At 34.8% G+C, this 17318-nt stretch overlaps 1 pseudogene; it reads left to right on the forward strand.

Annotated features, from left to right (window-relative positions):
• Positions 1-14206: 14206 nt before the first annotated feature.
• LOC138835376 (zinc finger protein ZFP2-like) lies at positions 14207-14874 on the forward strand (annotated as a pseudogene).
• Positions 14875-17318: the final 2444 nt, after the last annotated feature.

The raw sequence follows: 17318 nt of genomic DNA on the forward strand, positions 1-17318 counted from the left end.
ACAAATCCTAAAACAAAAACAAAAAAAAAATCCCACCCTGAAATCTACAACACGCCTGGTCTTGAGTATTTGAATATCGATTAGTGTATAAAATTTTTTTGCAAGTTTTTAAAGTAAGAAAACATTCTTGTAAAGTGGAAAACCCAATATGAATGTGCAGATGTTGCTTTTAAATGATTCATATTGTGTTTCTTAGCAGAAAGGACCTAAATGAAATTTATAGATTTTCATTTTTCATGCATATCACTATGAAGTTCATGTTATTTTATATTAAGAGTTTCCATTCCATGCAGTTGTTAAAAAAAAAAAAACCCGGTCTGGATAGTAGGATTTCCTGCCAACAAATACAAGAAAAAGCATATAGTATGCAATTTGTTTATTTTTACTGGTCTGCATTTTGGGGTGTCATCAGCTTGGAATTTTGTGTTAGTATTATTTGTGTAACTTAAGATTTTAATCTTCTGGTTCATTGGCTGTGGTTGTTGGTTGGGATTGTAAATCCTATGACTAGTATTTCATGTTACAACTTTATTAGGCCCTTTATCTACATCAGGATGGCCATAATTCTCTTTCTCTTTATGTGGTGCTGAGGAATCGAACCCAGGGCTACAAGCATGCTAGGCAAGCACTTTATCACTGAGCCACATTCCTAGCCCTAAGGATGGCCATAATTCTTCATATGATTGTTTAGGAAAGTGAGAATTAGGGACTTCTCAAACCTCTATTTACATAATCTTTACTGATTATGTGAAGCAGGTTAAATGGCAAATTTCAAGTCATTGCACAAGGGTGCTCTGAGTATTTGGATACAAGGAAATGTGCCATTTGAAAATCACTACTGAAATATTATGAAGGTAATATGTATTGTATAAATTTTCCTGTATAATTATGGGTGAAAAAGTACTGAGTTATAACCTATATGCTCTCTATGGAGTTTAAATATGTAACTGAGTAAGATAGAGTACAAAAGCACAATGGAGTCCTAGAATCCATTTTAACGAATAGAAAATAATTCATATAACCCTAAGTATCAATAACTAGGGTTCCTGAAGGTGTGGATTTTTGTTTCAATTATTCAATTATTTTTAGGAACCTTAGTTTTATGAATTCTGTATATATATTAAACTAGAAATGAATTGCTTTTATACTGTCTGTCTACTAACTAATGGACTGTGGAGTCATCTTCAGGAGAGTATTTAGTACTCTACTTGAGATATAAAAGATTATTTTCCCATAAGAAGGCTTTTGTGCTTTTTCACTCCATGTGGAATTTTTGAACAGGAGAATCTGGAGCATAATCACACAGGTTCTTTCCTGACTATGTCTATTGCCTTGTCTCTAAGCCATGCTTCCAGAATCTTCTGTTCATTGTCAACAGCAAGAAAGAATGAGAGGATCTCTGGTAAGTTGATTTTTATTTCTCATTTTCCACATTCCATTTTAGAAAGCTTAGGGTGTCTACTATTTGAAAACAGAACAAATGATTCTGCTTTAGGAACATGTTTCTAAATCAGATAAAGATGGTTTTTAGAGTTCCTTTTTCAACATAAAGACTTGTACATCTCATTGTTGCAATAGGTCCACCTGTACCCCTAGTTAAATTATTTTTTTTGCCCTTCCCCTCCACAAATTCTACCAACATCAAATACAGTGAAAATAGGGGCTATACCATGGGGGAGGGACATACAAAGCAACATAGAAATCATCTTATAAATACGTTAGCAACAATTGCATGAAGGAAAAAAAAAAAACATTTGAATACTTAGCTTGGGTTCATAATGTACTCGTTATCTTGCCCATGTAATTGTAACTCCTCTGTATGGTATTTTCACAAAAAAAGATGGTTTTTAGAATGAGTAGATTATAATAAGTTACAGTCTGTCTAAATTGAGGGCAGACTTGCTTCCAGTTTTTCTGATGTGAGAAAAAGTAGTTACACTTGCTATGTGATTCAGAGACATTGAGGAGGTCACTTGTCATGTAAAGTGAACATTTGCTGGCAACTTGTCAGAGATCACCTCTTTATGAGTAATGTTGGATTATGTTAAAGAGGTTTTACCGGTGTTTCTGAAATAGTGTTGTCTCACATACAGTTTCAAATGTTATAGAAGACTGAGTAAACTATATGTAATTAAACTACTCTCCATACATACTTCTTGAACTTCTTCCTGATCTCTGACTACATAAAACTTGATCATAGTTGATGACATAGGGTGTGGTGTTCATGGAAAGTCCTCTCTATTTTCCCTAGGTGTCCTCTCATGATTTTTTTCTCTATTTTCTCTCTTCATTCTGTTTCCTACTCATTAACTTTCATTATTCCTCTCTTTCTCCTGCTTTTTATATATTTTTCGCCGTCTCTTCTTCTCTTTCAGTCCCCATTCTCCCCATGTGTCTCTCACTGTTTTTTGACATGCTGTATTTGGGAACTATTTTGTCTTACTGATCAATTTACCTTTGCTGACATGGCTCTTAGAATTGACATTTTTCTTTCTTTCTTTTTATGCTGGGGCTTAATCTCTGGGCTTGGGTGCTGTCCCTCAGCTCTTCAGCGCAAGGCTAGCATTGACATTTTTCTTACCCACTTTATAAGAAATTGTGGCTACCTGTAACTCAAGGCAGGCTTATGGGATTCCAGAGCCAAAGAAAATCAGAAAAACACAGACATGAACAGATAGAGAGATGAAGAGGAAACAAGTGGCCCCAAGGCTCACTGGCACTTGGTCCCCAAGTCCCCATAAGCAAGCATATTTGCTTGAGTTTACACAGGGAAGGTTACCACTCATACATGGAAAAAAAGATCTATAGTAATGTTACAACCATCCAACTATCCATCTATTACATTTTTAATCTTCCATATATGAAGCTGTATAATCATTAAATATGCAGCTCCTGTTCCTCTTTACCCCAGACTCAGGAAATTTCATAATTTTTGGCTCTATGAGTTTGTTCATCCTTGGAAGCTCAGTGAAATCATACCATGCTGTTCCTTTAGGTACTTTATTTATCTCATTTTACTCAAGTTTCATCCATGCCATAAAAGGTAGTAAATTTTTCTTGCTTTCAAATAATTTATCTATCATTTACAAGCTTCTATATTGTGGTTATTGTGAGTGGATGTACAGTAATTCTCAAAATATTTCTTCTAGTTCTGGTTTCTCTTCTGTTAGGTACAAATCCAGAAATAGGTGTCCTGGATCCTATTTCTGTGTAATGCTTGACTTAGTTCTTTTAGGAATCTCAAAAATACCTATGATTTTTTATATTACTGCCAGAAATGTGTCAGGGTTCATATTATTTTCACATCCTTCCCCAAACTTGTTAAATATTGGATAATTTTTGTCACTGTTTTTTAAACTATGTCCATACAACATGTATAAAGTAGTTTTTCAATATAATTTTGATTGAATTTTGTCATGATAATTGATATTGGACTTCTTTATATGTTTTAATCACCTATTTATACATATTCTTTGTAGAAAATCTCTTCAATCTTTTTTCACATTGTCAAATTAGATTTTGTGTGTTAGGCTTACTTGTAGGATTTTCTTTTATATTTTCTAATTCATTCCAGGTACTAGTCAATTTAGAGAAATACACAAATATTTACTCTCATACCATGCTTTTCCTTCTTTGTAGATCATGTCTTGTGATGTACAAGGTTTTACTTGGAGGCACTTAATCTTGTTTGATTTTTTTTATTGGGTAGTGTTGGTGTCCCATTCAAGAAGTAACAGTCAAATCTAATGTTATGAAGCTTCCTCCCTTCCTCTCTTCTTTATTCCTATCCCTTTCTCTCTCTCCCCCTCCTCTACACTCCACACTGGACCATTCTCCCTCCTTATTGTTTTGGTCCCTTTGCTCTTCTCCTCTCCCCCTCCCCCAATCAGTTTTTTTCTCTTTATGTCTGAGATGAGGATTTGTTGTGTTGCATGTTTGGTGTCTAACATTGAAACTCATGGTATATACCTACCTATGCCTCCACTGTGTCTTTCTTGTGGTAGAATTGGAACATGAACTCACAGTCCTCACAGTATTCAGCTTCCTCCTTCACTGCTGGCATTATCTCTTGAGCCATGCCTCCAACCTTTTGATTAGCTCCTTAATTTGAGCTGTCTACCCAGTATGGCTTCCAGACTGTAGCCTCCTTAGTACCTATGGTAGGATGAGATTCTTGTGCCAGAAGTATTCGTTTGTTTTTTTTTACCTGAATATTTATTATTAACAGTTAATTGGATACAACAATAGAATGAGATTATTATTAATCGCTTATATAAAATCAATATTCAACCTAAGCTCCAGTATTTCATGTTTCAAATTAAGTGCTGTATATTATTTCTAATAATTTTAGCTGCTCTTCTAAATGTGTTACATATTTTTCACTCTATGCTCACACAATTCCATGGAGAAATTGTTTCAAAATTAATTTATTCTATGGTTGATATAGTGGTGATCTATGGGGAAACTACTAGTCCTTAGGTCAAGTAATGAGTACATTTTCTGTGTCTTCCATACCCTCACTCTCTCACAATCTTTCCATTGTGAATCATGACTTGTATAACTTACTTTCATCAATGCCTAATGACCTCCTCAGATGCACTTTTTCACTCCATTTCCTTCAAGTTCTCTGGCTTTCCCCCAACCTCCCGAAGATATCCATGTGAAGACACTATGCATATTTCAACTTTTTTTTTTGCCATTACTGGGGCTTGAACTTGGGACCAATCCTGGTCACCATTCCTGATCTTGATTTGATCAAGGCTACCACACTATCACTTGAGCCAAAATGTCAATTCCTATTTTTTCTGTTTATGTAGTGCTTAGAAATTGAATCTAGGGCTTCATGCATGGTAGACAAGTACTCTACCACTTAGCCTTAATCCCAACCCAAATGAATTTGTTTTTATTTAAAAGGTGAAGTAAGAAAGTGGCTACATTTAATATTCTATAAATCACAATGGTAAAATACATTTCTTTGAGATCCATTGTAATTTCCCCTGTGTTTATTACACTCATAGAATACTATAAATATATTTTTTAATTTTCATGTATTTATCACGTATTTTTATTTCTCATATTTATTTCTACAAAATTTGTAGATTAAAGATATTATAACTGCATGGCCTTTTAAAGATGGATTTGCACACTTTGCTTTTCAGCATAAAACTTTTATTATCAAAGTGTATGATATGTCAGTTATTATAAGTGGTCTGTATCTGTGGTCATTTGTATGTCCCTCCCCCAGAGTATAACCCCCACTTTCACTATATTTGATGTCAGTATAACTTGTGGGGAAAAACAAGTCTTTTACCGATTCAGATGGACCTGTTGCAACAATGAGAAGTACAAATTGTCATGTCAAAAACGAGCTTTACAATGTCGGTGGGGGGGAGGGGGGAAGGACTTGGTGGGGGGGGAGGGGGTAGGCTGGGAAGGGAGGTGAAGGGTAAAAAAAGGAGGAGACTGCAATACTTGGTAAGAAATGTATGCATTATCCTGCCAATGGAATGGTAACCCCACTGTACATTATGTTCACAAATAAAATTAAAAAAAAAACCAAATAGAAAGATCTGGAATGTACTAGCACTTTCTTCTCTAGCAGTCTTAACCAGATACCCCCACACAGCATAACCCTAGCTATCAGGTGGCCAGATGAGATCTGAAGGTTTTAGAACACTAAATTTGCCTCTCAAAAGAACCAAATGTTAAGCTGCACCACACATGTCGTTACTCTCTCGCACTATTCAATTTTCTCTTCAACTTATTATTTTTAGGTGGGACTCAAAACACCCACCAGGGATTTTTTTTTTCCTTTATAAGTGAGAACGTTTTTGTTTTGGTAGAAAATGTGTTCAACTTCTAATCATTTGTCAAAGTTTTTTTTTTTTTTTTTCATAAGAGATGTAGCTTTACATCTGCTTAAAGAACAGTAAATTACTCATATTCCTGATATCAAAAACTATCCTCTCTTTACTTGGGAAAAGAATAAAACAAGTCTACAAAAAATATATTTTTGTCTGATGTTTATATCCTTCATATTATCACTCCTTGTATTTTTCATTATTAGTTTTTGCTTATGCGTTCTATTTATATTTTTTATTTGTACTTCTCTCTAGTTCATGTCTTAAGTTTTCTGTCATTAAGTTTTCTTTCTTCTGTTCGTGTTTGACAGTGCCTTATATATTTCCTATATTATACAGTATTAATAAGGTTTTATTTTGATTGCCATTTTGCTATTTATTATCTGCTTCTCTCGTCTGATATTTATTTCTTATTTTGCTGCTATGTAACTTGCAGACACCTTAAATTCACTGTAAATCACTTCTCATATAACCTGCAGGCATTCTCCTATACACTGTGAACCACCTCTGATACCTATTACAAATTAAATCTGATGTACATAGTTGTTATACTGGATTGTTCATAGGATACAAATAAGACTTCATGCTCAATACAGGTGCCATACTTTTTCAAAAATTTGTTTTTATGTTCCACTGAATTTGTGCAAATCAAAATATGCAAAGCCTGCAAGATTTTTTGGAAAGGATATTATAAAGTCGCTATAATCTAGTCTGGTAATTTGACTGAAAATTTCGTTATAAAGAAATAACCAGAGATTTTTTTTTAATGTAAAGAATAAAGGCCATTCTCAAGCTGAAGCATAGAGCTTCAGAAGAAGTACCATGAGCAGGAAAATTGTTATACTATAGAACTGCAAGTAAACAAATTTCCTACACTGTCAGATTCTTTGTTAGGAACACATAGGAAGTTAACTTGCTGGATGTACTTCAATGTACGTTTACTAGGAACATTTAAATTTTACAATATTTTCACAGTAGAATTATCTGGCATAATATAGTTACTTTTCAATGGAATAATTATATTTATAACCTAAATCTATTCCCTTTTTACATGTTTTTGTAGAATTAATTCTTTGAACTCAGGCCTTCATATTTGCCAGGCAAGTTCAATATTAAGTGATCCATATGCCCAGTTAATGTACTTTGTTTTTAATACACTTATATATTTACATATTGAATTTTCATGCACTATGAATCATGAATTTAATGCTATAAGTTTTCCTTCCACAAGAGGAACTAAATACAATATGTATTCTATACATTCCTTTTTTATTTCAATAATTTAAATTTAAATTTAATTATCTTTTAATAGTTCTATAATGGATTTACCAATCAACAAATCAGTTCATGAATACAATGCATCTTGATCAATGTGACACATTTTATTCAACCCATCCTTCTTAACTACACCCCTCCCCTCAGTTTTCTTAATTTTGTAAGATATGCATTGAATTGTATGACTGCAGGCCTTGCTTCTTCTCTTCATTCAACTATCCCTTCCCTTTGACCCCACTCCACTAACTCTGTTACCAGGTTCCTGGTATTTATTTCCTTAAACTGTGAATTTGAATTCTCTCCTGAAAATACCATATTTTGTTTAATACATTTGTTTTAATACATAAGTTTTTAAATACAACCCCATTGTATTTATTTATACACTTATAAATTAGTTCTAGGTTTTTTTTTTACCATTTTTTACTCTTTATTATTCATTCATATTATTATTATTTTTTATTGTGAAAATACCGTACAGAGGAGTAACAATTACATGGGCAAGATAACGAGTACATTTCTTATCAAGCATTGTTTTCTCCTCGTTGTTTCCCCTTCCCATCCCTTCCCATAGCCTTCTCCTCCCCCCACCCCCACCAAAGTTGTTAAGTTCGTTTTTTGACATAACAACTTGTACATCTCATTGTTGCAATGGGTCCACCTGTATCTCTAGTTAAACGATTTTTTTCCCCTTCCCCTCCACAAATAATACCAACATCAAAAACAGTGCAAGTATGGGTTATACTGTGGGGGAGGAACATACAAAGCAACATAGAAATCATCTTATACATATGATAGAAAAAAATTCATGAAAGGAAAACAAACAAAACAAAAAAAACCATTTGAATACTTATCTTGGGGTTCATTCCCCTACACATCAACTTTCTATATACTCCTTTACCTACACATTTACTATTTTAATAATCTTCTCATCTATGTAGATAGATGTTGGCATTTTTTCACTTGAAGCAGGATACTTTATTGTAACACTTAAAATGATGTGTTAATGAAGCATTCTCTTTCCCTAGAAATACCTTCAATGTATTTTGTTAGAAGAGGCCCTTTCCCCACTGGATTGTGTATTGAAGTCTGTTTTCTTTCAACACTTTACAGATATATTTTTCCTTTTTGTGTGTTACTCATCATTCACCTCTGATATTTTCAAGCATGACTGTATTGGAGGGATTGTTGGCCATTGTTCAATTGTAATGGATTTCAATTTGGGAATAAAAAATGTTTCCTTTTAAGCACTTAACAAGAAATTAGTACCGTATTTTATTGCAATTTGTAAAACTTTTCTTCTATATTTTTTAGATCATGTCCCTCTTCTTATTTTTTTACCCTATCCTTCTTGTGGTGGTCATGTTTCACATTTTTGGGGGGTCTTCTTGAACGTTCCTCAAGCCTCTATCCATTTACATGCATCCTAACCTTTAGGCCTATTAAAATGCAAAGTTGGTTAAGAATCATTTTATGGTAATAAATATATATTTGGTATTATAGGAAGTAGGCAATGTTCATAAAAGTGCATACTAGCAGTTCTTTTTTACTTATGAAGGAAGCATCTGGCTATCTATGAACAAACTTTTATATCTAGAAATTTAAAAACAAAAATGATTAATATAAGATGTTTTATTTTGAGTATTAGGTCAAATCTTATGAGAGCCAACTCATTCATTTACTATTTTTGAGTACTTTTACACCCTTTAACATTTACCTGGACACTGCATTTCATAGATCTACTAATATGTTATTTATTCCATATGGTGTAATGACCATGTTGTGATTGCTTATGAGAGCACTATTTAATAGAAAATCTGAATAGGATTTCAGGAAAAATATTTGTTTACTTCACTGTTCCACAGGTATGTTGTAAATATTACCAAAATAAGCTAAACACACACTTTCAGACTACCAATTATACTTAAAGTTGTCATGCGAGATGATTAGCTTTTTAGAACTGTTTATCTTGTCTTTATTGCTGGAATCAGAAGTGTGTTTTGATGTATTAGAAAAACTATTTGTATTTTCACAATAAAAAATATATACATAACTATATTAAAAAATAAAGAAAAAATTAGTATTTGTAATTACCAAGTTACTATGGGGGAAAATATTTTTTTTTTGGGTCCGGTCGTGGGGCCTGAACTCTGGGCCTCGGCGCTGTCTCTCAGCTCTTCAGCTCAAGGCTAGTGCTCTACCACTTGAGCCACAGCGCCACTTCCAGTTCTTTTCTTTTTGTTTATGTGGTGCTGAGGAATCGAACCCAGGGCCTCATGCATGCAAGGCAAGCGCTCTACCACTGAGCCACCTTCCCAGCCCCTATGGGGGAAAATATTTTTACGTTGATTTTTTTTCTCTCTCACTGTATACATAACAGAGCAAGCTCCAAACACATTATGTGAGACAAAAGCACACATATAGAACAAAGAAATTCCAGCCTCGGTGTTTTCATGACTCAGTGATAATAAATTGATGGAATATGCCCTTACAGAAGCTGGTGTCATTTGGTGATGTGGCTGTGGAGTTCAGTTTGGAAGAGTGGCAGGAATTATATATTTCTCAGAAGACCCTTTATAGAGTTGTGATGCTAGAAACATATAGCATCCTGGTGTCCTTGGGTGAGCTGAAAATATCACATTAAGTTGAAAGGTCAAATGATTTTTTTGTTGGTGGTTTGTCTTGAATTCTGGCCCGAGGTGCCTGCTATGTATGCCTCAGCTCTTCAGCTCAGCGTGAGCACTCTATCATTGGGCCACATCACCTCTTCCAGCTTTCTGGTGGTTAATGGGAGATAAGTGTCTCACATCTTTCCTGCCAGGGCTGACTTTGTACTGAGATCCTCAGGTCTAAGATTACTGAGTAGCTAGAATTACAGGCGTTAACCACTGATGCCCAGAAATGATTTGTTTTTAGTAGAAATGTGAATATTTATCGAATTTTCAATGCTATTTTAATGTAAGTTTATAGTCTGTGAGAAGTGTTATTTGTTTCTAAGGAAATCGTCAGGTGGATTATATACATTACAAGGCAATGTAATTCTCATTCTTCAAGAATCCAAATCAGCAGTTTGACAAAAAATTACAAACTATGTTCCCTAAGCAGGAGACAGCCTCCACAAAATTGAGGTGATTATTGTGGGTGGATATATAATCTAGAAAATGCATGAACAAACATATATATGTACATATATATGTATATATATTCATATACCTATATACATATATATGCATATATATATGTGTGTATATCTACATAGATACATATATGTACCTATATATGGATATATATGCCTATATACATATACATACACACACATATATATATGCATATATATGTATATAGGTATATATACACACATATATATATGCATATAGGTATATAGGTATTTATATGCTTATATATGTATATTTGTGTGTATATATACATATATATGCACAAATATATGTATATATGTATATATATATATGTACATATATGTAATGTATATATACACATATATACACATATGTATATGTGTATATGTATGTGTGTGTGTGTGTGTATGTGTGTGTGTGTGTGTGTGCGTGCAGTGGTTCACGTCTGTTATCCATGCTGCTTAGTTGTTTGAAATTTGAGGCTTTCATTTTGAAGCCAGTAATGCCAGTAAATGTTCCTTGAGACACTTATCTCAAATTAAGCACTCATTAACTGGAAATGGAGCCAAGCTCAAACTGATAGAATGTTAGCCTGGAGAAAAGAACTGAGTTCAAGTCACACAACCTGCAAAGTTTCAACCAATGCTGGGGGAAAGTCAACCATGGAGCCAGTGAGAAATGAGAAAGAAGATTTAGAGCAACCTGGTAAAAAGGATATCTGAGATCTTACAGCTAATTTGAAACAGCATGAGCAATAGTTCTCCACTGTTTCTTATTAACAGGGCACTGTGTTCCTAAACCTCAATTGATTGTCAAGCTGGAGCAAGATGAAGAGCTATATATGGGAGAAGCCTCAGACTAGAATTTCACAGGTCTAATAACAACAAATGCTGGAGGGGATGTGGATAGAAGGGAACCTTACTGCATTGTTGGTGGGAGTGTAAACTTATTCAACCACTTTGGGAAGCAGTATGGAGGTTCCACAAAAGATTCCACATAGCGCTCTCCTATGACCAAGCAAACCCATTTTTGGGCATTTACCCAAATGATCACAAACAAGACCACACTAAAGCTACCCGCACATCTATATTTATTGCAGCTTTATTTACCATAGCTAATATATGGAACCAATACAGATGCCCCTCAGTAAATGATTGGATCAATAAAATGTGGCATATATACACAATGGAATTCTATGCCTTTATCAGAAAGAATGATATTGCCCCATTTGTTAGGAAATGGAAAGACTTGGAAAAAATTATATTAAGTGAAGTAAGGCAGGCCCAAAGAAACATAGGCCCCATGGTTTCCCTCATTTGCAATAACTAGTATATGTCTGAGTTAAGTAGAAAAGGTCAGATAAGTTGATGTTAGGGAAATGAGCCACAAGATAAGTATTCAAATTTTTTTCTTTAATGCGATTGTTTCTAACATATTAATAAGATTATTTTTTGTTGCTTTGTATGTCCCTCCCCCATGGTATAACCCCTGCCCACACTTTATTTGATGTTGGTGTAATTTGTGGAAGGGAAGGGAAAAAAAAAAAAACAAATCGTTTAAATAGGGATACAAGTGGACCCATTGCAACAATGAGATGCACAAGTCGTTATGTCTAAAAATGAACTTTACAACTTTTGTTCGGGGGGGGGGAGGTTGGGAGGGAAGTGGGAAGGGAGGCGGTGGGAGGATGAGAAGGGATGGGAACCAGAAACAAAGGATGAGGCAACAATTCTTGGTAAGAAATGTATTCATTATCTTGCCCATGTAATTGTAACCCCTCTGTACACTATTTTCACAATAAAAATAAGAATTTAACAGGTGAGTTACAGCATCTTGCATAGTAATCTTGGATCCAGAACTGAGTTGGTAAGTTCACTTGCTCTGTATTGACCAATAATATTCCTAATTCCCCTGAGTCCCATGTGTGGCAGAGAACTAGGTGATTCTCTCTGTTAGATTTGTGAATAAAAAGTGCATGTAGATACACACTGAACTGTGTATGCCAATAAAGTTAAAGTTAGCAATTCTTTCTCTGTGTGGAAACTGTTCTGACAAAAAAGAAAATTAGAAATTTCGAAAATGAGCTTTCATTTTCTTTGAAGCTAGGACAAGGCAGGTATAGGATATGATTATGCCCAGACTGCTATCTTCTGATAAGGATAAGGTGGGGAGAGGCTGGGATACAGAATCAAAGTTTTAGTCTAGAGAGAATGATTAATTAGGTGGTGAGCTGGAGAATCTTTGGGCTTACATAGGTTTGAGGGACAGGAATAAATTTTGATGAAACTTTGTCTAAAAAGAAGAGAGACAAATTTTTAAATTACTAAGATACTTAAAATAATTCACTGTGGGAAGTTAGAAACGAAGAGATGTGTATATAAAACCTTACCCTCAGGTGACAAGCAAAAGGCTTGTATAAAAAAAAGGTATGATCTCCAAAATTAGAAAATACTCTTCTCCTAATGTTTGAGACATAGAGTAGCATAATATATATGTATATAATATATATGTATATAATATATACATATATGTATATAATACATGTATATAATATATACATATATGTATATAATATATGTATATAATATATATGTATGTATATATGTGTATATATGTATATGTATATAATATATATGTATATAATATAATATATTTAAAGAATAAAACAACCCAAAGCAGCTATACCCTTAAGATCAAGCAAAACAATATTTCAAAAAATAATCAAGAATACTAATTACAACAGTACACAGCCTAAAATGCTAGCCATAAATAGTTTAGTAATTTGTGTAAATAATTCCTCTGATATGAAAAAGACAAGAGAACTGAAACAGAAAAATCCATTTTCCATCGTAAAATATTAGTATTATTTTTTAACACATTATAGAGAAAGAAATATATTCTCTCATAAATCATTACCTATTTTAGTTTTGTTTTTTTTGGGGGGGGGGTCTGGTCGTGGGTCTGAACTCTGGGCCTGGGTGCTGTCCCTCAGCTCTTCAGCTGAAGGCTAGCCGTCTACCACTTGAGCCACAGCGCCACTTCCGGCTTTTTTCTTTTTGGTTATGTGGTGCTGAGGAATCGAACCCAGGGCCTCAGGCATGCAAGGCAAGCGCTCTACCACTGAGCCACCTTCCCAGCCCCCCTATTTAATATTTTAAGATCTCTAATAGTATGGGAAAAATATCTTTACCTTTACATTAAGGATCTCATTTATGTTTTTGTCTTTTTTTCATGAATCATTTTAGGTGTTCAAGAAATGGAAAATGTGATTACAACGTACCAGGAAGGTTCAGATAAATGTCTGTGTGAAGTGCTGCCATGAATAAAAGAGCAAAACAGAAGCTAGTGCTGAATAGGAATGACGAGAACTCTTAAGAGTGAGGACTGTAGAGTTCATTCAACATCAGAACAGGTTCCCCTATTATGCCTGGTGAGATGCCTGCTGCATATATGCCTGGTCTGTCTCCTATAGATAAACAATCCCTTAGATATTTGGAGCCTTTTAGTCAAAATTATGAGGGTCCAAATGAGCTTCAGTTGTTTGTATATGGAGGAGGGAAGATCTTAAACTCAGAGACCAAATTCTTTCCACATAATTGGGATTGTATCAGAGATCCTGCTTATAACCATAATGGATACAGAGAAGAATATGATAAGTCTGATCTCCTTGCCCAAGAAACCACCTGAAAGCACTATATGCGGAAAAACATTCCACTTAAAGTGTATAGACACTATGAATCAGAAAGGACATACAGGAGAGAATCCTTATACAGGTAATGAATTGAGATTCAATCAGTAAAGATTTATACCTTACAAAACCTGAGAGGAAATATTCAGAGAAGCCTGCTGACTATAAGCAATGTGCAATATCTATCTCTAAGAAGTCAGAAGTGACTTGCCAAACTAAAATACCATGAGAAGAGAAACTCTATGAATATGAAATATGTAGAAAATATTCCACTCTTGAAGTTAGGTCCCAGAAAGCATCAGAGAACTCACACAGAACAGAAACCTTATGAATGTAATAAATGTGGAAAGTATTTCAGATGTAAGTCAAAGCTTACTGTCCATCAGAGAACACACACCAGAGAGAAACCTAATGAATGTAATGTGTGTTCAAAGTCTTTCACCCAAAAATCAGACCTTACTCTTCATCAGAGAACAAACACAGGAGAGAAACTATATGAATGTAAAAAATGTGGAAAGTACTACAGATACAAGTCACAACTTACTGCCCAGCAGAGAACACACACAGGAGAGAAACCTTATGAATGTAACAAATGTGGAAAGTATTTCAGATGTAAGTTACACCTTACTGTCCATAAGAGAATACACACATGAGAAACACCTTATGAATGTAACAAATGTGGAAAGTGTTTTACTCAGAGGACACACCTTTGTCATCATCAGAGAACACACACAGGAGAGAAACCTTAAAAATGTAATGTGTGTGCAAAGACTTTGACCCAGAAATCAGACCTTACTGTTCATCAGAGTACACACACAGGAGAGAACCATATGAATGTAACAAGTGTGGCAAGTCCTTCACACGGAGTTCACAGATCAGCAGGCATAAAAGAATCCACACAGATGAGAAACCTTAGGAATTTTATAAATATGGAAAATCACCTGGAAGAAAAATCAGCTTGGATCAGAGAACCCAAACAGGATATAAGACTTGTGATTATAGCAAATGTGCAGTCTTTCACACACAAGGCATACCTCAGTGTTCAACACTGAATGCACACATAGAAAAAACTTATGAATAAAATATGTGGAATTTTTTCGAAAAGAAATTATACTTAAATTTTCATCAGCAAACACACAGGAGAGAAACTTTATGAATGTAAAAAGTTTCAAAAATGTCCTTCACTAGGAGCCGGGCACTGGTGGCTCACACCTGTAATCCTAGCTACTCAGGAGGCTGAGATCTGAGGATCGCGGTTCAAAGCCAGCCCGGGCAAGAGAGACCATGAGACTCCTATCTCCAATAAACCACCAGAAAACCAGAAGTGGCACCGTAGCTCAAGTGGTAGAGTGCTCGCCTTGAGCTGAAGAGCTGAGGGACAGTGCCCAGGCCCAGAGTTCAAGCCCCACGACTGACCAAAAAAAAAAAAATGTCCTTCACTAAGAAGTCATGCATGGATGAGTGTTTATAGACTCATTGCATCCAAGTTTATAGTCCTCATTGCATCCAAGAATATAAACAGGAGATAAAAAGTGAATATAATAAATGTAGACAAATATTTAGACAGAAGTTATGTCTCTACAGGTTTCAGAGCCCTGGCAAAATGACAAAATGTCTAATGAACATTAGACGATGTCTTTCAAGCAGAAATCACCTTTCAGTCAGCATTGAAGCACTCACACATAATGAAACCCAACATGGGTAAACCTTTGGCAGAAACCTCTGTGATTTATAGAGCAACCCTTTATGGCAGAATTAAACTAGGTGTAATGGAAAACCACCCACTGAGCCAACGTTTCCCATCCTCTCATTTTATTGCGTAGGGATGATGTGCCTTCATATTCAAAGACTGGACAAAAGTGATAGGTATCAATTACTTCCAGGCTTGACAAATAATTAAGAGAGTGAAGCTGTTGACTTGTGTCTTTTATATTATGGAATGGCTGTTGGAGGAAATTTAATGAACTCTTCTCAGAAATAAGAACTCTAGACCTTTGAGATTTGACTGAGATCATGCAAAGTGTTTTGATAGTGATAGATAAGGAAAGACTATCATGCTTGAAGCCAAGGACATGAGAGCAATGGCTACTCTACTGCTCCCCAAAAGTCTTCTACTATATGTGTGGTCCATGCATTACAACATTATTACTATTCCATTTCAGTTTTTGAATGGCATATCTGTTGGAAGATAACATTCCTTGTTTATTACAAAATGTGTACAGGAGTAAAATCTGTCTCATCATCTTTCATCCCCAAGTTCATGAAATATTCAGATATAAAAGAACACATATTTGGGAATACATTTTCGTTGTGTGTGGGTAGAAGTCTGTAGGTTGATCTCAAAGCCTAGCCACTCTCCTTAAGTACTTTTGCTCAAGGCTAAATTCTACCACTTGAATCACAGCTACATTTCTATTTTCTCTGGTGGGGAAATGAAAACATGATTCATAAGCATTTGGCTTTGTATGAGTAACCCCAAAATGACTTTAGTACTTTCTTTTTGTATTTAATTAATTACTGCTGATGCAGCAATTGTGACTGATTCACTTTTAGTCCATTATGATGTTGCTCTGAGTGAGTTATAATAAAACACTAGTGTGGATAATGTGGAGAGCCTGTGTTTTCTCACTGTTATGGAGGCTTAAAGTGAATTTCTCAGGAGGATGAATATCTCTCTTCCCTCAATAATATTGCTTTTTCCAGTTTCATGAAAATGACTGTAAAAAATCACAATTACATTACGGTTTTGCTAAATTTAATTCTGCAGCAATTACAAAAGCTAGACTTTCAAAAAAATGAGGAACAAGAGCTTGCAGAATACTTACAGATATGTATGGGATTTTAGAGATAAGCAAAAACAGGACTCTGCTAGATATTTTGAAGGGTAAAATACAGGTAAAAATGATCCTTGTGACTGTCTAATGCATACGTAGGTACATAGACTATGTTTAAACTTTCAGCCAAGAGGTAAGGGATGTTTCAATGAAGCATTTAAATGCAAATTAAACTGACTTTTAAAAACGGATTAAAAATGGCCTACCTTTTGTGAAAAATTTGGTAAGTTGTGGGTAGTGGCGGGCTTCCCAGACAACGAAAAGTTTAAAAGGGAAAATTATCCTAAAGTTTATTTGAAAGTAAAAGAGATCAATTAGGATCACCAAAATGATTGTTTAACCTACTTTGCCATTATAGGTTTTTTATAGCAGTTTCCAAAAGGAACACAATAAAGGACAGAGGACAAGTTTGTCACATGTAGTGTTGGCCCTTAATAAGTTCAAGGTAAGACCATGCTTATAAATCCACTTCCAATGACCATCTTTTTGCTTTTAGTTGGAGTAAATATGCCCACAAGTAAAGATT

Source organism: Dipodomys merriami, unplaced genomic scaffold (assembly GCF_024711535.1).
Source record: "Dipodomys merriami isolate MVZ:Mamm:240054 unplaced genomic scaffold, mDipMer1.0.p SCAF_234, whole genome shotgun sequence".
NCBI lineage: Eukaryota > Metazoa > Chordata > Mammalia > Rodentia > Heteromyidae > Dipodomys > Dipodomys merriami.